Below are 20299 nucleotides of genomic sequence, written 5' to 3' on the forward strand. Positions count from 1 at the left end.
CTGGGCCTCTGTTTCTCCTCCCAACTTTTTGGGCATGGAGCCTGTAAACTCTTTGGGGCAGGGCTGTCTCTCGCTGCATCTGGCCCAACAGGGCCCTGATCTCAGCTGGGGCAGCGCCTGTCTCTGTGTCTGCGCAGCCCCCAGCATAACGGGGGCCTTGATTCTGCCCCGGTGTCTTTGGGTGCTGATGTTGTACAGATCAATAGTCCTGAATAATAAAGGCGTTGCACCGCCATTGCTATGCAAGGGCTAAATGTGATTCTTATCCCTGTGACACCCCCGTGCACCCTTCCCCCCCGCTCCCCGATTCTCCCCCCCGAGCCCCTTGTGCCACTGCTCTTCAACAGCAGCACAGAAAGCCACCCAGCCCTAGCGCCAAAAGAAGAAGAAGACCAAAAAAAAAAAGCTTTGCAAAAATCGGTCACACCAATAGGAAACCAGCCCCGGCGGTTAGTGACTTCACTTCCCAAAATTAGACGCACACACACACACACACACACACACACACACACACAGCTTCGCTCATCCGGCCCCCTTTGCCAATGCACCACCTCTCCTCGTCCATGGAGGTCTAGGCGGGGAGCTCCGTGCGGGAGCAGCGATGGACGGCACCATCAAGGTAGGTTCTGGAGATGCTCCTCCAGGTGCGGGTGTCTTGGCTCCAGCTGGCGCTGGGCTCACGCTGGGCTGCGTTCAGTTCCTCTCTCTGGTGCGTGCCCCGGCTCCACAAACGCCCCCCCCCCCCCTCCGCTCTTTCCTTCTGGTACAAAAAATTTCCTCTTCCTTCCCGTTCGTGGCGGTCGATGTCGCTGAGCTTAAATAACCCAAACCAAACCGCCCCAGAGAGAGACACCCACGACACTGCTCAGCCAAAGCCCCACAAAGGCACATACCTCCCCCTGCCCCCGTTCCCAGGAGCGTGCGGGAAGAGGGTCAGGATCGGGGAGAGCCTGCGTCCCGAAGGGAGGAAATGGGGCGCTCGCCCCCTCCATGGAACATGGGGGTGCCATGGGGCACCTATGGATGGTCCCCCCAAAGCAGGGCAGAAAGGATCTCAGGCCAGGATGGAAATGGGGGGGCCTGTGCCCCCAACTTGGAGATTCTGGGGTGCAACCTTGCTTAACAGGTCAGTCTGTCCTTCTTTCTGTCACTGTCCCATTCTAGCTTTCTCTAGCACTCGTTCGTTCATTCATTCTTTTTCGTTCCTTTCCTTCTCTAGCTTGCATGTTCTTGCTTTCTTTTGCTTTTTTCCCCTTCTACCTTTCATGCTCTTTCTTTCCTTTGTGTTCTACCATTTTTTCTCTCCCTTTATTTCTTTCACTGCTTTCACATTCTTTTCTCTCTCGCTCGCTTGCTGGTTATTTTTTTCACTCACTCCCTTCCGAGCCAGGCAGGTTCTTCTCGCACACAGATTTCGGGGCAGGTGGATTAGTGTTATGTGTTACCCAGCAGCTCCGCTGACAGGTCCATGGCTGGCCTGGGAAGCTGGGAATCTTGTGCACTGCATCAAACCGAAAACCTGTTGGTATCAAGGGAACGAGATCCGTGGCCGAGCCCCCGTTGGATTTTGGAGGCTGCGTTGCATCTTTACCCGAGTGGCAGGGCAGGCATTTCTAGGACTCAGAGCCACTTTGATGGTCTCCAGAATTCTAAGCTCTTTGGGATCGTGCTCGGATACTACATTTGTTCCTCAGTAGGGAGAGACGGGGCTTAAAGCCGGTTTGTACAGTGGGGAGCAAAAGGGGGGCTGCAAGGGGCGGGTGTCCCAGAGCCAGCAAGGAAATCACCAGGTCTATTAATATTGATCCACTGTCATTCCTGGAAATCAGTGGCAGTGAGGCACTGAAATGCCTGGGAAGGTCTGGGCCTGTTGGACGAAAGCTGCTGCACCCGGAGGATGCTGGATCCCCCGGACCTGGTTCTCCAGCCACTTTAAGCACCGTCCGGCGAGACGGAGTTTTAACCAGCCAGGCCGCGACTGGGCTGAGGGGAATTAGCAGCCTTGGCAATGACAGTGGGGGCCCGTCGTCTCCTTGGCCAGCGGCATCTTGGCCGTGCCCAGGGGAATTGTCTGATTTGCACGGTGCTGCGGGGCTTTGCTGGGGCAGTTTCCTGGGGATCGGCCTGGAGCCTGCATATGCCGAGGCAAATGTGCCCAATTGGCTCTTTCTGACCCGGGCGCTGCACAGACAGGCAGGGGGGGTAGGGTGACCAGATGTCCTGATTTTATAGGGACAGTCCCGATTTTTGGGTCTTTTTCTTACATAGGCTCCTATTACCCCCCACCCCCGTCCCGATTTTTCACATTTGCTGTTTGGTCATCCTAAGGGAGAGACAGGTCCTGCCCGGCTGAGATCAGGGCCCTGTTGGGCCAGGCGCTGCCCAGACACAGCGAGAGACAGGCCCTGCCTAAGGACCTCACGGTCTGAACAGATAAAGGGCAGGAGTAGAAACTGAGGCCCAGCGAAGCAGTCAAGATGACATGGTAGGTCAGGGATCAGTCCTGGCTCCCAGCCCCCTTGTTCTAACCCATTGGACCCCACTCCCAGGGCTGGGGACAGAACCCAGAAGTCCTGGCTCCCAGCCCCCTGCCCATTCTAACCACTAGACCCCTCCTCCCAAGGCGGGGGATAGATCCCAGGAGTTTTGGGTCCCAGCCCTCCTCCCCCATCACTAGCCCTCCCTCCCCTCCTAGAGCAGAGTGCAGATTGCTAACTGACAGCACACAAATTCCCCCCATCCAACCAGCTCCCAGCAGACATGATTTGCTTTCACGCAACTTTTGACATCTCTGCCAGTTTCTCCCCAAGTCCAGATTCAGCGTCTGGGCTGTTATCAGGGCAAAACCCGCTTATCACACGGGGGTGGGGTGGGGTGGATCTGAAATGGAAACCGCACAGTCTGTGCCACTCCCTTATTACACGGACTCCCTTCTCCTTGGCTTCCTGGGCTGTTCCGTGGTTCTGGGGACGATGCGGGGAGAGGGGGGGTTCTGCCTGTGTGTGTCTGTCTGTCTTTGTGTGTATATATCGTCCTGTCTCCCTCCCTCTCTCTGGCTCTGTGTATCTGCCTCTGTGTGTGTGTGTGCGTGGGAGGGGGGTTACATCTCGCTGTATTTTAGTTTCCAGGTGACAGCAAATGAAGTCGTGCAAGGTGTGGAAAGGTTGGGTGTTTCATTTGCAGGACGGTGCGGCCTGCTGTGCATGCCGTACAAACACAAAGGGAGGGTCATTCTCAGTGTATGGGGGAAACTGAGGCACGGAGTGATGTAGCAACAGGCACAAGGTGACCTAGGGAGTCTGTGGGAGAGCTGGGCATAGAATTCAGCACCTTCCCCACAAGACCTGCCTTCCTCCCACACAGTGTCCTGGAGCAGGGGAGGAGGGCAAGTTGGGAGCCAGGATTCCTGGGTTCTCCCGCCAGCTGTGGGAGGGGAGTGGGGTCTAGTGGTTAGAGCAGGGGGCGGGTGAGTTGGGAGCCAGGATTCCTGGGTTCTGCCCTGGCTCTGGGTGGGAGCTGGAGGGGAGTGAATAGCTGTGTGTGCAGGAGGGCATGCCCCCCCGCCCCGCAAACTGGTGCCCCAGCCCCCAGCCCATTGTCTGGCCGGATGGGGAGCTATTTAAAGCAGCCCAGGCCAGAGCCTCACTCCCCATCAGGTGGCCTTATCAGGAGCCTAAGAGGCTTCCGGCTTCGTAGCCTCAGGCTTCCTGCCTCGGCTTCCTGTGCTGCTGCCCAACGCAGCCCCGCGCACTGCACACAGCCCCACCCCCACCCCCTGCCAGATCAGACCCACGGGCCCCTCTACCCCGGTATCCTGCCCTGGGTCACATCCACGGGCCCCTCTACCCCAGTATCCCGCCCTGGGTCAGACCCACAGGCCCCTCTACCCCGGTATCCCACCCTGGGTCACATCCACGGGCCCCTCTACCCCAGTATCCCGCCCTGGGTCACATCCACGGGCCCCTCAAACCCGGTATCCCACCCTGGGTCAGACCCACGGGCCCCTCTACCCTGGTATCCCGCCCTGGGTCACATCCACGGGCCCCTCTACCCCGGTATCCCACCCTGGGTCACATCCACGGGCCCCTCTACCCCAGTATCCCGCCCTGGGTCACATCCACAGGCCCCTCTACCCCGGTATCCTGCCCTGGGTCACATCCATGGGCCCCTCTACCCTGGTATCCCGCCCGAATCAGACCCCTGGGCCCATCTATCCCAGTGTCCTCCCTTGGGTCACACCCACGGGCCCCTCTACCCCGGTATCCCGCCCTGGGTCACATCCACGGGCCCCTCTACCCCGGTATCCCGCCCCAATCAGACCCCTGGGCCCATCTATCCCAGTGTCCTCCCCTGGATCAGACCCACGGGCCCCTCTACCCCGGTATCCCGCCCTGGGTCACATCCACGGGCCCCTCTACCCCGGTATCCCGCCCCAATCAGACCCCTGGGCCCATCTATCCCAGTATCCTCCCCTGGGTCAGACCTATGGGCCCATCTACCCCAGTATTCCGCCCTGTGTCAGACCCACGGGCCCCTCTACCCCAGTATCCCACCCTGGGTCACATCCACGGGCCCCTCTACCCTGGTATCCTGCCCTGGGTCAGACCTACGGGCCCCTCTACCCTGGTATCCAGCCCCAATCAGACCCCTGGGCCCATCTATCCCAGTGTCCTCCCCTGGGTCAGACCTATGGGCCCATCTACCCCAGTATCCCGCCCTGGGTCAGACCCACGGGCCCATCTACCCTGGTATCCTGCCCTGGGTCAGACCTACAGGCCCCTCTACCCTGGTATCCAGCCCCAATCAGACCCCTGGGCCCATCTATCCCAGTGTCCTCCCCTGGGTCAAACCCACGGGCCCCTCTACCCCGGTATCCCACCCTGGGTCACATCCACGGGCCCCTCTACCCCGGTATCCTGCCCTGGGTCACATCCATGGGCCCCTCTACCCTGGTATCCCGCCCCAATCAGACCCCTGGGCCCATCTATCCCAGTGTCCTCCCTTGGGTCACACCCACGGGCCCCTCTACCCCGGTATCCCGCCCTGGGTCACATCCACGGGCCCCTCTACCCCGGTATCCCGCCCCAATCAGACCCCTGGGCCCATCTATCCCAGTGTCCTCCCTTGGGTCACACCCACGGGCCCCTCTACCCTGGTATCCCGCCCTGGGTCACATCCACTGGCCCATCTACCCCAGTATCCCGCCCTGGGTCACATCCACTGGCCCATCTACCCTGGTATCCTGCCCTGCATCAGACCTATGGGCCCATCTACCCCAGCATCCTGCCCTGGGTCAGACCCATGGGCCCATCTACTCCGGTATCCCATCCCCTCCCTGCCCCCCATATCAGAGCCCTGGGCCCATAGCGATGGAGAGAGGGGTTCATATGGGGATGGATCTATAGCGTCCGGTCACTCCATGCTGTACAGGGTTAGGGTGGTGATGCAAGGCGCCCCCAGCACCTTGTGCCGAGCCAAGTGGCTTGTGCCCACTGCCTCAGGGTATGGTACCTGGCTCCCCCCGTCCCGGGCACACGTGGCATAGGGTAACCCGTGTCCCCTTGCCGTGCTTCTATCTCCCTCAATTACAGGGGCACGGTGTGTAGCCAACAAGGTATTTGCACCCCTCACCAGGCACCGCAGTGCCTCTTCCCCTGTGGTTTGAGTCACATGGGACCCTCCATGGTGTGTGGGGTTTCCAACATTGCAGCTACCTGGTGCCTCGGGGCTTTGATTGCACTGGTCATCATGCGCTGACTGTAGCGCAGCGGTCAGGCAATTGCACTGATTGTGTGTGCTGCATTTGTGATGCACGCAGCACAGCTCTTATGCACTGGGTATGCAATTGCACTGATTGTGCATGTTCTGATTGTGATGCACGTGCCACACCCATCATGCAATCTGTGTGCAATTGCACTGATGATGCATGTTCTGATTTTGATGCACACGGCACAGCTGCTGTGCAATGACTGTGCAAGTACACTCGTGCATGCTCTGATTGTGATGCAACTGGCACATTCATCGTGCAATGGCTGACAATTGCACTGATCATGCAATTCTCTGATTGGGATGCATGTGGCATGGCCTTGCAATCAGTGTGCAATTGCGTGGATTGTGCATGCTCCGGTTGTGATACGTGCGGCGCATCCTTGGGCATACGCTGACTGTGATGCAGCTGGCACATCCCTTGTGCAATGGGGCCACATTTGCATTGGTTGTGGTGCATGTGGAGTTTGTACTGCTTGGGCAGACATAGGTTGTGATGTGAATGGCGCCTCTGTTGCTGGGAGGGCTGACTTTGTGCACACAAGGGCTTGTGGGGCACGTGTCGCATCCGTCGTGCAATGCGGGGGCCACGATTCCACTGCTTGTGCGTGCACAATACGGGGCCCCTCCGTCATGCTCTGTGCTGCACGACATGGCCCCTGCTTTGGGCCCAGGCAGATGGTTCCACGCATGGGCATCTGCGTCCGCAGGCCGCCTCACCCCAGATGGGCACCCAAAGCTTGTGAAACGTACCCAACCTGCCCTTTGTATGCCACCCCGGCACCTCTGCTGTGCCCTGTGCCAGCTGGCATGCAAGCAGGCCTTGCTTGGAGCCCCCTAAGTGTGCTTTATGCCATTCATGCACATGCTATGCCATGCCCCCTGTGCCCCATGGGCCAGCTGCATGGTACCATGTGCCCCAGTGGCCTTCTGGATTCCTGCGCAGCTTGGGCATCATCGGTGGCCCCTCCATGGCACCCCACGACGAATGGCTTGTGCCACGTGGGATGCCACCCTGCAATGTACTGCATCCCCCCCATTCAGCACTGCAGGGCTGGCACCCAGCTGGCACCACCCTTGGGCACCGCGTCTGGTGCCACGCAGGCACTTCCACGCCACGTTGTGTGGGCATTGTGCCGCTCATGCAACCTCGCCCCGCGTGGGGCACCCTCCGGCGTGCCTGCTCCAGGTGGGTTTTCCTCCATTCCCTGGAGCCCCCCCTTGCCCCTCACAGCTCCTACCCGCCTTTGCAAGAAGGAATGCTGCCTGCAAACTCCGCACAGCGCTGTGTAGAGCAACAGCCTTGGGGGCGGGCGGGCACGGCAAGGGAGTAACCGCAGCCAGGCCCCCCTCCCCCCAGGTCTACTTCTGGATTCACAACTACGAGGACCTGCACGGGGCCCCTCTCAGCAGATTGTCTCACGGGGGCAATTACACCTGCATGAAGTGGGTCTCCGACATAGGGCATGCCTACCTGGCCATATCCCCCACCACCTATGTGGCCATCCTTGGTGAGTAGCCAGTGCCAGGGCGGGGCCACAGCCCTGGGGGTGGAGCCAAGGAGCACAGATGGGAGGTGTCCTTGTCTCACCTACATTCCAAATGGGGGCGGGACCACAGGCCTGGGGGCAGAGCAGGAGAGCACAGATTGGGGGGTCTTTCTGTCACTGACATTCCAGTTGGGGGCAGGGCCACAGCCATGGGGGTGGTGTAGATAAATTTCTGATAATTTTTATATGACTTTACATTGTGCCTTTTCATATAACCTTGTGGTGGGTCTACCCATGTGTGACCTTTGTTTTTATGGGACTTTGTATCAAAGCCTTCTTTAGAAACTTTGCATTGCCCTTGGTATAATATTATAGCCCCTAAGGACAGAATAAGATAGAAGAAAAATTTCTTTTTGCTAGCAGTAGAACAAGAGCTCTCCCCCCGCCCCCCACTCTTAATCAATTGCCCTGTTGAATGAATGAGGTGTGAATGAGGAAGGCATGAAAGGCAGCACCTCCAGACAGCCTCAACTGTTGGAGAGGGGCTGGGAGCCAGACCCAAGGACAATAAAACGTGTCAAGTGGGCTCATTAAAGACAAGCAGACATACTGACGGCCTCGGGGGTTAGAAGCAAGCACCTTCTTTTGGAAACACCCTCTTTGCAGCATTGGGACAACACTCACAAGAAAGCAGCACAAAGAACCAATGGACACAGACACAGAGTTTAAATCTGGTCTAGATTTGCATAAGAGGAAAGTTGCTATAAAAGTGAGGTGTCTTGCAGAGGACCCCGGGTCTCGTCTTGTCAACATGGGAGCATCGATCCGGATCGACAGAAGCCCGGCTCCACCCCCTCCCCCATCTAACTCACCTGGCCAGTAAAGTTAAGGGGAGCAACTAATTGGTAACAACAAGACGGAATGGGTTTGTGTGTGTGTGTGTGTGTGAGCGTAAGTGTAATATATTATATGCATATAATACAGGTTAATGAATACATGTATTACTAATAAATGTGGCATTTTGTCTTATTCCCCCTGAAAAGATCCTGTGCAGTACTTTAAGTACAACATTTTGGTGGAGAATGCGAAAGGGGGAGCAAGCATAGAATCCACAGTTATTACAAAACTGGTGTGCACACCGCCAGCTTTAGCAAGCCTGGCACTAAAGAAAAAAAAGTGTAAACTTTCAGTTAATTAACCAAACTCTGAAAAATATAGAAGTTTAGGTTTCAATTGTGTTGTAGAGGTACATACACCCTCAGCCGTAGCAAGACTGAGCTAAAGAGGAGAACTTAGTGTTTCTCACTCTAATCCGGGGAAGGATCTAATCCGGGGAAGGATTTGTATAATTGGTGTATGAACCCTCGGTGGTAGCAGACCGAGTAATACAGAGGGAAGCTTAGCGTCTCTCCCTCTGGCCCAGAGTGGGTTAAAAACATAAAATGCAGATCTTGTTCTGTTAAACCAAACTCTAAAGAATATAGAAGTTTGGGCAGTGTAGTGTGGTTTATGTTTGTTTGTTTTATTTTGTTTTGGTAAGTAATATTGTGGTAATTTCACAATTTTAAAAAAAATGTTTAAGGAACGGAACCAGGAAGGGTGGGGGCTAGTTAAAAAGCCCACCCTCCTTGCTAAATTGGTAGTGGAACAAGGCTTGTGCCCATGAAAAAAAACTGTTTATTAAAAAAAGCAAAATCGGGCCCAGGCAAGCAACAAATAGAGAAACTAAAAAACAGGTTGAGTACAGAAAGTTAAAACAGCACTCTCAAATCTTACAGCAGCAGTAACATAAAAAAAAAAAACCATTTAAGACCCCAGAAGGGGGCAGACCTTTGGGACCCCTCTGAAGATTGGAAAGGGGGATATTTGGGTAAATTCCTCCTCCCAGGGCCAAAATGCCATTAAAACAGTTAACAACAGTGCCTGCTTCTGCCTCAGATCTCCAGGCCATGGCAAAATGGCTAAAAATTTTAAAACAAATTTTTTTTTTCTAAATAAAGTGTTAACGCCCTTTTACTAAAAAAAGAAAAAATGTACACCCACAAAAAAATGCACCACTTAATTGGCATTTGTGCAGCCCCAAGTACCAAACACACTGTGGCAGAGACCAAGCAGGTTCTGCCAGGGTGAAAGCACTGTGCTAATTTGTTTCCAAGCTTCTATCTTTCAGGTTCTAAACCAAAACATCAGGAGAGCTGGTACCAGCTGAAGAGTTATAAAATACCATGGTTATAGTGTCATGACAAAGTCTGTGTTCAGTGTTCTGTGTTGCATGTTCTGTGTCTGTCTCTGGTGTCCTGTGCTAGCATTGGGTCCAGAAAAAGAGGGGATACTACACTAGACAGGGCAAATGTCTTTTCCTCTCTCTACTTCCCCCATGTCCATCCAATTTATCAATCACCACTTGTGTCCAAAAAACTTTAGTCCCCAGTGCATCAGGGTTATTTTGTTTTGTTTTGTCAGGTTTTCTAATAATCATTTTGTTGTTGGTTTTTTGTTCTTAATACATTTGTATTGTTAGTTACATTTGCCTGTATTATTATTCATTCCACACTTTCCTCTATGCACTCTAATTCTATTTCCCCAAGCCCTAAAGGGTAGTTCTTGGGCCCCCATCACCTGTAAAACCTTGGCTCATAATTGTATGGCCCCATCTTTCATGTCCCTAAAAACCTCTGAAAACAACTGTTAAAAATAAAAAATTCTAAAACATTTTAGCAACTAAATGTTAGTTTAAGTCCAAATCAGCTTAACCTTGCATAACAACTGTGGTACTCCTACAAAATCTTATTTGTTGTGTGTGCTTAAAAATGTCCTGACCTCAGTGACTTTTATTGTTTGATGGCTGTTGCAGCATCAAACTTGGGCCTCATTTTGTTTGTCAATGTACCCAATTTTTGTAATGGTAATGGTTTTGTTGTATTTCCAATTATTATAATTATAATTGTTTGCATTTGTGTTTATGTTATATCTGGTGTTTAGTCAATTGTAATGGTTTTAGTTATATTCACCTGGTTATAATTGTTTGGTTTGTTTGCAACAAATACAAAAAATTTATATGGTGACCACTCAAGAATTCAAGTTTCAGAGTAACAGCCGTGTTAGTCTGTATCCACAAAAAGAATAACAGGAGTACTTGTGGCACCTTAGAGACTAACACATTTATTAGAGCATAAGCTTTCGTGGACTACAGCCCACTTCTTATGGGCTGTATGCATCCGAAGAAGTGGGCTGTAGTCCACGAAAGCTTATGCTCTAATAAATTTGTTAGTCTCTAAGGTGCCACAAGTACTCCTGTTCTTCTTTTTTTCCACTCAAGAATTGTTCTTGAGAGGTCAAAAGGGGGACAATGTAGATAAATCTCTGATAATTTTCATATGACTTTACATTGTGCCTCTTCATATAACCTTGTGGTGGGTCTACCCACGTGTAACCTCTGTTTTCATGGGACTTTATATCAAAGCCTCCTTTAGAAACTTTGCATTGCCCTTGGTATAATATTATAGCCCCTAAGGATAGAATAAGATAGAAGAAAAATTTCTTTTTGCTAGCAGTAGAACAAGAGCTCTCCCCCCGCCCCCCACTCTTAATCAATTGCCCTGTTGAATGAATGAGGTGTGGATGAGCAAGGCATGAAAGGCAGCACCTCCAGACAGCCTCAACTGTTGGAGAGGGGCTGGGAGCCAGACCCAAGGACAATAAAACGTGTCAAGTGGGCTCATTAAAGACAAGCAGACATATCAACGGCCTCGGGGGTTAGAAGCAAGCACCTTCTTTTGGAAACACCCTCTTTGCAGCATTGGGACAACACTCAAAAGAAAGCAGCACAAAGGACCAATGGACACAGACACAGAGTTTAAATCTGGTCTAGATTTGCATAAGAGGAAAGTTGCTATAAAAGTGAGGTGTCTTGCAGAGGACCCCGGGTCTCGTCTTGTCAACATGGGAGCATCAATCCGGATCGGCAGAAGCCCGGCTCCACCCCCTCCCCCATCTAACTCACCTGGCCAGTAAAGTTAAGGGGAGCAACTAATTGGTAACAACAAGACGGAATGGGTTTGTGTGTGTGTGTGTGTGTGTGTGAGCGTAAGTGTAATATATTATATGCATATAATACAGTGTTAATGAATACATGGGGGGAGGGATAGCTCAGTGGTTTGAGCATTGGCCTGCTAAACCCAGGGTTGTGAGTTCAATCCTTGAGGGGGCCACTTGGGAATCTGGGACAAAATCAGTACTTGGTCCTGCTAGTGAAGGCAGGGGGCTGGACTCGATGACCTTTCAAGGTCCCTTCCAGTTCTAGGAGATGGGATATCTCCATTAAAAAAAAAAAAAAATGTATTACTAATAAATGTGGCGTTTTGTCTTATTCCCCCTGAAAAAATCCTGTGCAGTACTTTAAGTACAACAGTGGAACCAGGTTCACAAATGGGAGGGGACAGGGGCCCTCCTTACGCCACCACTTGGATATGGGAGCGGAGCTAGAGCACTGGGGGCGGAGCCATGGAGCCCCTCCGCCCCATGCCATGCTGCGCCTAAGCTCCCAGCTGCCGTCCCACGGGAGCTTCATTAGCTCATATCTCATTCCGCTTCCTCTGCAGCCCCCCCATGGTGCATGTGGTGGCCACCCCAGGCCCTCATCGCAGCACAGGGGAACCCCTGTCCCTGACGTGCCGGCTGGACACCAGCGCCTATAGCGGATTGGACTTCTCCTGGTACAAGGATGGCGAGCGGCTGGGGTGGGCACAGGCGGAACTGGCTTTCCCGGGCGTCCAGGTGGCTGATGGGGGAGAGTATCAGTGTGAGGTGCACAACACCCTAGGGAAATCCACCTCCCTGCCACTCTCCATCACTGTTGTGTGTAAGTACTGGGTGCATTTGACTCCATGTTATGCATTACATAGCCTGGGAATGGCTTAGAGTCCCCCATGCACCATGGCTGAACCCCGCACAGTCCTTCTGCAAGGCCATGCCACCCCAGCACCATCCTTCTGCAAGTCCAACCAAAATAAACAAGCTCCCAGCTCGTGCTCCAGCTGGGTCCGCTTTGTTGACCAGGATCCAGTATCTCTTTCCAGCGCACAGAATCATCTAGCGGCCAAATGACATTGCAAATCAACCTGTCATCAGGCCAAGAAACACCCATTCAAATAACATACATTTGGTTGAAATTTAATATTTTTTAATCATCAGGAAAAATGTCTGGTTTGCCCCCTCAAAATTAGCTCTTTGCCGGACTTTTCATTACATTTTTCATGTCAGTTTTTACCTACAGTGTTTTCAAAGAGCAATTCATGGGCGGTGGGTGAATGAGCTGTTGGGGGAGCCTAGCCCCCGGCCTCTCCCTCGCTGCCCGAGAACGACTCCTTCCCTTCCCTGCCGGAGCCCAGAGCCCTGGTGGGCGGGTGGGTGTGTTCCTGCTGCCTCTTGCAGGAGGAGCTGAGCCCTGCTCTGTGTGTCTCTGCCCACCACCTGCGGCCGCCTGCCCCCCTGTGCACCCCCAGTCCCAGAGTGCCCCCAACCCTGGCGCCGGGCAGCGTGGCATGGCCCCAGCTCCAGCGGCCCAGCCCCTGGCCTCACGAGCACTGACCCCAGCCTGCCTGCCCCAGCCTCTCAGCCTCGGAAGAGGGAAGGGAACTGGAAGCAGGCAGGAGGGAGTCTGGGGGCGGAGCGTGGGTGCGGCCACGCCTGGCTGCTTGGGGAGGCACAGCCTTCCCCGTCCTACGGTACCCGCCACCCATGGGGCAATTGTTGAAAATTATAATCAATTAAAGTTAAATAAACTTTTAAACAGAAAATACTGGGGGGGAGATTGGCAAACAAAATTGTTTAGGTTTTTGGGAAACAGACAATTATGATGGCTGAACAGAACCATATTTGATCAAAATGCAGATAAAACAATGGATGAAAATTTGGAGGGAGTGTTTGATTCAAAGTTTAGAAAAGTTTCAAATACCAAATTCCCAAAACTTTTTGGGGCAAAAGTGGGGGAAACGGCTCCATTTTGTACCCAGCAAAATAGAAACACACACTTTTGTGATAATTCACATTTTTTCTTCCATTGGCCTGTGCAGCTGCCCACACAAGGGGGTTCTGGTATCACTTGGGGCAGGGTCTGTGTCTCGCTCTGAGTCTGTGATCTCAGCAGGGACAGGGACTGTCTCTGGTTGTGTATCTGGGCAGCGCCCGGCACAATGGGGCCCTGATCTCAGTGGAGGCTTCTAGGTGCTATTGTAATAAGAGGAGATTGGAGGTTTTATGAACCTGGAAGAAACTCCAATGACCAATAAACACTTGGGAGGGAAATTCTCCTGGTTAAAAACCCAGCTTCCTTCCTGCCCCCTCCACTGAGACTGGCCTTCATTGTCCCCCCTAGGACTATGCTGCCCCCTCAACCAGCTCCCACCTCCCCATCTCCCCTGTGCCTGCCCCACTGCACCCTGCATGACACTGGAGCTAATGACCCTATTCTCCATCCCTGCCCCCCACAGACGGCAGTGACTGGTACCAGCTGAGCCCTGGCCCCATGGGAGGCTTCGGAGCAGGGGTCCTGCTGCTCTTCCTCCTGAGCAACCTCGGGGTTTATTGTCTGGCCAGGAGACTCCGCCAACGGAAAGAACTGGGGGGGAGTCAGCAGGGTAAGGGACCCCCCCGGGGTGGGAATTGGGGGAGGGGCAGGAAAAGGGGCTGCTCTGGCTGTATTGTGGAAAACTGGAGCGTGGGCGTGTGAAGGAAATCAACCCACTCTGTGTGTGTGTGTGTGCGTGCGTTCGCGTCCCTCCACTCTCTGCTGGAGGGGCTGAGCCCTGCACTGTGTGTGGGAGGGTTGGAGGAAGCGGCCTGCTTTGTGGAGGGGCGGGGGTTGCCAGAGGGGGGAAACGATCGATTTGAGGGGAAATGTTTAAAGAAGGAAAATAAACAGTGAAAGGGGATAATTGTGTCTCCTTCCCCAGGGGGCAGCAGAGAGGACCCCAGTGCCCCACAGAGAGACTCGCTCTATGAGGTCAGTGGGGGGGTCTGTTAACCCCTCAGTCCGCACTGCCCCCACATACTGGCTGGAGTTGAGTAGGCAGCTGCAGCCTGTGCCCCCCCACCCCCGCCCCACCCAGGATGAACCCCACTTGGGCCACTGGATCTGGGCATTTCTGGGGCAGTTTAATTGTAGCTTCGATTTTCTAGGCTGTGTTGGCTTTTGGGAGGCAGGTCAGCCTAGCAGATAGAGAACAGAACTGGTAGGGAGGCGATCTGGAGTCTGCCTGCCCATGGGCAAGTCACAGCCCTGCTCCATGCCTCAGTTTCCCCATCTGTGCAAGAGGGGTAATGATCCTGCCCTCCTGTGTGTAGCACTTGGCGATCTCTGGCCGGAAAGCGCTGGACACGGGCAGGGTGTCGTTACCGACCCCACTGCTGTTTTCTTTCAGTTCCAGCCCCTTTCTCAGCTTTAACACAGTTTCCTCAGGGAATTGCCTCTGTTTTGTTTCTTGTTATTGGATAATGAAGCGGTTTTACAAACCCATCAGCTTGGGTGACTGCTGCTGGACAGGGAGGGTTTGCCGAGGGCAGGGGGCTCCGAGGCTCGAAAGCTAAAGGAAAAAATGACGCAGCAAGCAGCCTTCCAAAGCTTTTTTTTAGCAGATTGCGCAAGCGGGAGCCAATCCCGCTCTCTGGTGGGGAATTAAAAAAAAAAAAAAGAAGCAGAAGCCCCTCCCCCCAGTGCCCCAAAAGAAGCAAGGTGCTACTTAAAGAAATGAATAGTCAATTACATACACAAAGAAGCCAATATACTCTTGCTGGGGGCGGCCTTGGCAGCTGGCCCCTACCCAGCGCCGGCTTCCGGCCTCCCTAGGGGGCGGAGTCTGGGGGGAGGGAGAGGAGAAGGCAGGACCACAGAAAGGGGCAGGGCCTTGTAGTGAGGGGGAGAGCACCCCACAATTTTCTGTCTAGCCCCCCTTACCCACCCCACCCCCAGTGGGAAGCGGCTGGCACCCCCCGGTCAGCCCATCACAGAATACATCCCACTCATTCATGTACCAGGCTTTAGTTTACATCGAAAGTAGTTACTTGTCCCTACTCCTCCATTCCTCGCAATGAGGTTTGCCACCCACCCGGGGTGCCAGACAGGGGGCCAGGATCCCCTCACTTTATACCTGCCATAAGGGGGAGCGATGGGGGAGGGGCAGAGAGGAGCAAGTGGGGGGGGCGGGATCTTGGGCGAAATGAGGGCGGGGACTCGGGGTGAACGGGTGGCATGAGGGTGGGGTCTGAGGGGAAGAGGCAGGGCGGGGCCGGGGCCTGGGGGAAGAGGCGGTGCAGGATAGGCAGGAGAAGGCAAACGCAATGGCGGGAACTCGGGAGAAGGGCTGAGGTGAGGGTGGAGCCTCAGAGAAAGGGGCGGTGCAAGGGCGGGGCCTCAGGTGAAGGGGAGGGGAGTGGGCGGGACGTCGGAGGAAGGGGCTGTGATGGGTTCAGTCACAGAGACCCCCTTGGGACTGTCACCTGATGTGCTGGAATTACCTCTGAGCCTGTTTTTTACAGCCAGTTTGGGACTCCAGAACCCTGCCTCGTTGAACCAGACACACTAGCCTGCGGCAACACAGACCCAGGTCTGATCCACACCCCCAAAGCTGCAGACTTTAACCAAAAACTGCTTAGCAAGTTACCTATCTCCAGCACCCAGACACCCAGCTCCCAATGGGATCCAAACCCCAAATAAATTTATTTTACTCTGTATAAAACTTATACAGGGTAAACTCATAAATTGTCCACCCTCTATACCACCGATAGAGAGATATGCACAGCTCTTTGCTCCCCCAGGTATTAATCACTGACTTTGGGTTTACTAATAAACGAAAGTGATTGTATTAAGTATAAAAAGTAGGATTTTAGTGGTTTCATGTAATAACAGACAGAACAAAGTAAGTTACCAAGCAAAATAAAACAAAACACGCAAGTCTAAGACTAATACATTAAGAAACAGATACAGGTAAATCTCACCCTCAGAGATGTCCCAATAAGGAGGAGGTCTGTAGGGATCAGGTACTGGAGGTAGGTGTAGTCCTCTTCCCCTTCCTTACCCTCTGTGGGGCGGACCTCTGTTGTGCCTGCAGACTCACTGGGTGGTTCCTCTCAATCTGGCAGAGTAGCGAGCTTGTGCTTCCCCTTCTCCTCAAGGCCCTAGCCCTGCACCACCCCTTCCCCCAAGGCAACACCCCCACCCTGCCCCTTTTCCCCGATGCCCTGCCCTGCATTGCCCCTCCCCCGAGACTCCGCCCCTGCACCGCCTCTTCCCCCAAGGCAGGGCCAGATTAACTTTTTGTGGGCCCGGCGCCAAACATATTTGTGGGCCCCCATTGGGGAAGTAGGGCATGCGATGGGGTCGATCCACAGAGCAAGGGGCCGGTTGGGGGGCAATGAGGCGCAGCGGAGTGGCCCCACTCAGCCAGCACAAGGGCACTGTTTACAAACCCAAAACTGCTAGACGCACACTGGCCTGCCAGCCCTGCGCTGCCAGCGTTCCCCTTCCACACTGCCCCCAGCCCGGTGCCCTGCCCTTATGCCACTGCCCCCTCACCCAGAGACTTCCTCCATAGATCCCTATGCCCAGCACCCCCTGCCTAGAGACCCCTCCGGCTACAACTGCACAGCACCCTGCACACCATACCCCCTGCCCAGCTCCCCCACCCACAGATCCCCTCCTGTCCAGCACCCCCATCACAGTCCCACCATCACAGCTGTACAGTGCCCCATATTCCGGAGGGAATTCTGCTTCAAATTCTGTGCATCATATTTTCAAATTCTGATATTTTTTAATAATAAATAAATGTGGAAGCTCCACCATGGCAGTGGGGAGCACAGGCCATTGGCTGCATGGAGGTGGGAGATCACCCTGCAGCCTCCCCCACCTCCCTGGGACAGGGACTTGGCAGTGAGACTGAACCTGACCCTGATACAGCACAAGGGCCAGGCCTGCCACAGAAACACCCTGGGGCCCTGCCCCTTTTGGGCCAGGCTCCCCAGATGTGGGCAGGGAGACGCAGCCCGGCAGCAGGATCCAAGTGCAGAGGGACTTAGTGTGGGGGATCCAGATGGGGGTAGGAGGGTTCTGTGGGGGGGGTAAGAGGGTTCTGTGGGGGGGGATCTGGGTGCAGGCACCTCAGTGGGGGATCTGGATGCACAGGGAGGTGCCAGGTGCAGGGGCAATGGGAGTCTGCAGGGGGGACCAAGTGAAAGTGGTTGGAGCTTGGGGTGGGGGTGGGGGAGTCTGGGTGCAGGGGAGGTGGGGCTGTTGTACTTAAAGTACTGCACAGGATCTTTTCAGGGGGAATAAGGCAAATGCCACATTCATTGGTAATACATGAATCAATCAATACTGTATCATATGTGTAAGCAGAGTCTGGATGAGCTCTACCCTGACATCTGGTGGGGAATTATGGCGAGGGTGGAAAAGAACTCCAGGGGCTGATCTTGTTTGCATAGGCACACCCACCCGCCAGGCGTGAAACCACAGCAACTCAAAGTGGTTACTTTGGCTGGTGTGGGATCCCCAGTTTCTCTGTTATTGGGGCAGGAGGAATAAAGTTTTGTTACCCTGATTCTGTGAATCAAGGCCAGTGGAACTGTTGTATGACAGAAGGACTGAGTGAGTCCTTCACCATTACCTAAGCAGCACTTGCTTGAGAAGGGGCATGGGTTACAAAACCCAGTAAATTGAGAGAGGATGTTGAAAAGTGTTTATGTCTCATGGCATATGCTGTCTTTGAGGGTCTGAAACACCAATTGCACCATCTCCTCTCTCCACTGTTGAATGTCAGAGCTGTTTTTGATTTTATTAGGAGTCTAGTTACAGTCTCCTGAGCTGAATTCACTTTGGGCCAATGGTGCACTAGCACTGGGGGTTCCCCTACTATCAACTGAAAATGTTAAGTGCTGCAACCACAAAAGAGCTGAAGTTATTAAGAGCAGAGATCACTGAGTGCTGTGTTAAGTGGGCGGGGGAACCTAGAGCTATATTGCTAAGCAGCTGGTGTAGCAATTTGTGGGGGTGACTGGAGGAACAGTGAGCAGCCCAAAGAAGGGCAAGTGGCTCACAGGTTGGGGAGCTGAGCAGCTTGTGGGACAGCAGGAAGTGGACTGGCTCATGGTGAAGGCTGTGGTGGAACCCCATGGAGAGATGGCCAGCCTTGGATCATGTAAAGTGCACCCTATGTGCCCCCCCTTTTTACTCTGGGGCTGTACTGACCAGGGACAGAGCCTTTGGGGGTGTTGGACTTTGGGGACTCTGGGTCATTTTTGGGTTCCTGGATTCAAGAAACCAAAGGGAAAGGACACAGCCCAATTTGCTGGGGTGGGTTTTTTGCTCATGGTTTGTGTTAGGAATCCTGTTTGTGGTGTTTTTCCAATGTAATGCTGAAGTCGTTTACCTCATGTTATTAAACATTTTCTGCTACACTCAGACTCCGTGCTTGTCAGAGGGGAAGTATTACCTCTTAGAGGCACCCAGGGGGTGGTATGTAATTGTCCCAGGTCACTGGGTGGGGGCTCGAGCCGCTTTTGCATTGCGTTATTGAAACGGAACCCCTAGATACAGAACCCGGCCCTTGTTGCTGCCAACTTAGATGGGCAGAAGGGTTACATATGCATATGATCTAGATTACACACACACACACACAAACACACTCCATCTTGTTGTTGTTACCAACTAGTTGCTCCCCTTAACTTCACTGGCCAGGTGAGTGAGTTAGGGGAGGGGTGGAGCCCTGCTTCTGCAGATCTGGATCAATGCTCCAATGTTGACAAGACCCAGGGTCCTCTGCAAGACACCTCACATTTATAGCAGCTTCCCTCTCATGCAAATCTAGACCAGATTCAAAATCTGTGTCCGTTGGTCCTTTGTGCTGCTTCCTTCTGGGTGTTGTCCCAATACTGTTCAAAGAGGTTGTTTCTAAAGAAGGTGCTTGATTCTAACCCCCCTCCCCCCCTCCCCAGGCCGTCAATATATCTGCTCTACTTTAGTGAGCCCACTTGACAAGTTTGATTGTTCTTGGGTCTGACTTCCATCCCCTCTCCAGCTAGCTGTCTGGAGGTGCTTGCCTTCCACGCCTTGCTCATTCACACCTCATTCATTCAACTTGGCAATTGATTAAGGGAGTGTGTGTTGGGAGGGGAATCTTATTCTACTAGCAAAAAGACATTTTTCTTCTACTTTAACTACCCATAGGGGCTATAACATTATACCAAAGCTTAACACAAAGTTTTCTATAAGTTTTTCTACATAGGGATCTGATACAAAGTTCCTATATCAAAGGACTTGATACAAAGTTGTATGAAAATAGCTTAATACAGAGTTCTATGAAGAGGCATAATACAAAGTCATGTGAAGATGCTTAATACAGAGATTTATCTACAGAGTTCATTTGGATGGGGGTCCAGGTGCAGGTGGTTGGGGCTCAGTAGGGAGGGTGTCTGGGGGGGGCTCATCGGCGTGGTACAGATGCAGGGGAGGTGGGGCTTGTCAGGGTGAGCGTTTGATGGGCCTGCTTAACAGGGGAGCCCCAGCTGCTGCTGGGCCCCCATTTTCCCTATCCCAGGGATTGGTAACCTTCAGCACGCGGCCCACCCAGAGCACACGGACTAAACACATACTACAGCAGCAGATTGTTCCAGCTTTCCCTTGGGAGACAATTCCATCCACACCCCAAGGCAGAGATTGCACTGCTAGGACACTTTCCCCTGATAGCCTCAGTTTCCCTTTCCTACCCATCCCCCCATCCCTCTTCCCCACTGCCTCTTTCCTTCCAGCTCCCTAAGAGGCAGTCACCCAGATGCCAGGGAGGGGAGCCAAGCGCACTACACATGTGGCTACACTGTCTCTGAGAGGCAGGCGTCTCTGCCTGGGGAGGGAGGGCAAGCAAGAGAGACCAGGAGATGCCCGCCCCCCAACATGCCTGTCCTGGTCCAGCTGCCCAGCAGGGCCTGGTACTCTCAGTCTCTCTGTGCTGCGGGGGTGCAGGGGATGTTTTCGGAGATGCCTCTGGCTGAGCCCC

At 53.5% G+C, this 20299-nt stretch overlaps 1 long non-coding RNA gene across 1 annotated transcript in view; it reads left to right on the forward strand.

The window, feature by feature from the left end:
- The first annotated feature begins 489 nt into the window (after window positions 1-489).
- The window catches only part of LOC128826934 (uncharacterized), a 34438-nt gene continuing 14628 nt past the window's right edge, over window positions 490-20299 (forward strand). The window contains exon 1 of the long non-coding RNA XR_008442902.1: window positions 490-619. This is a non-coding gene — a long non-coding RNA (uncharacterized LOC128826934). The remainder of the gene's footprint in view (window positions 620-20299) is intronic.

The sequence above is a fragment of the Malaclemys terrapin genome, chromosome 21, assembly GCF_027887155.1.
Source record: "Malaclemys terrapin pileata isolate rMalTer1 chromosome 21, rMalTer1.hap1, whole genome shotgun sequence".
NCBI classification, from domain to species: domain Eukaryota; kingdom Metazoa; phylum Chordata; order Testudines; family Emydidae; genus Malaclemys; species Malaclemys terrapin.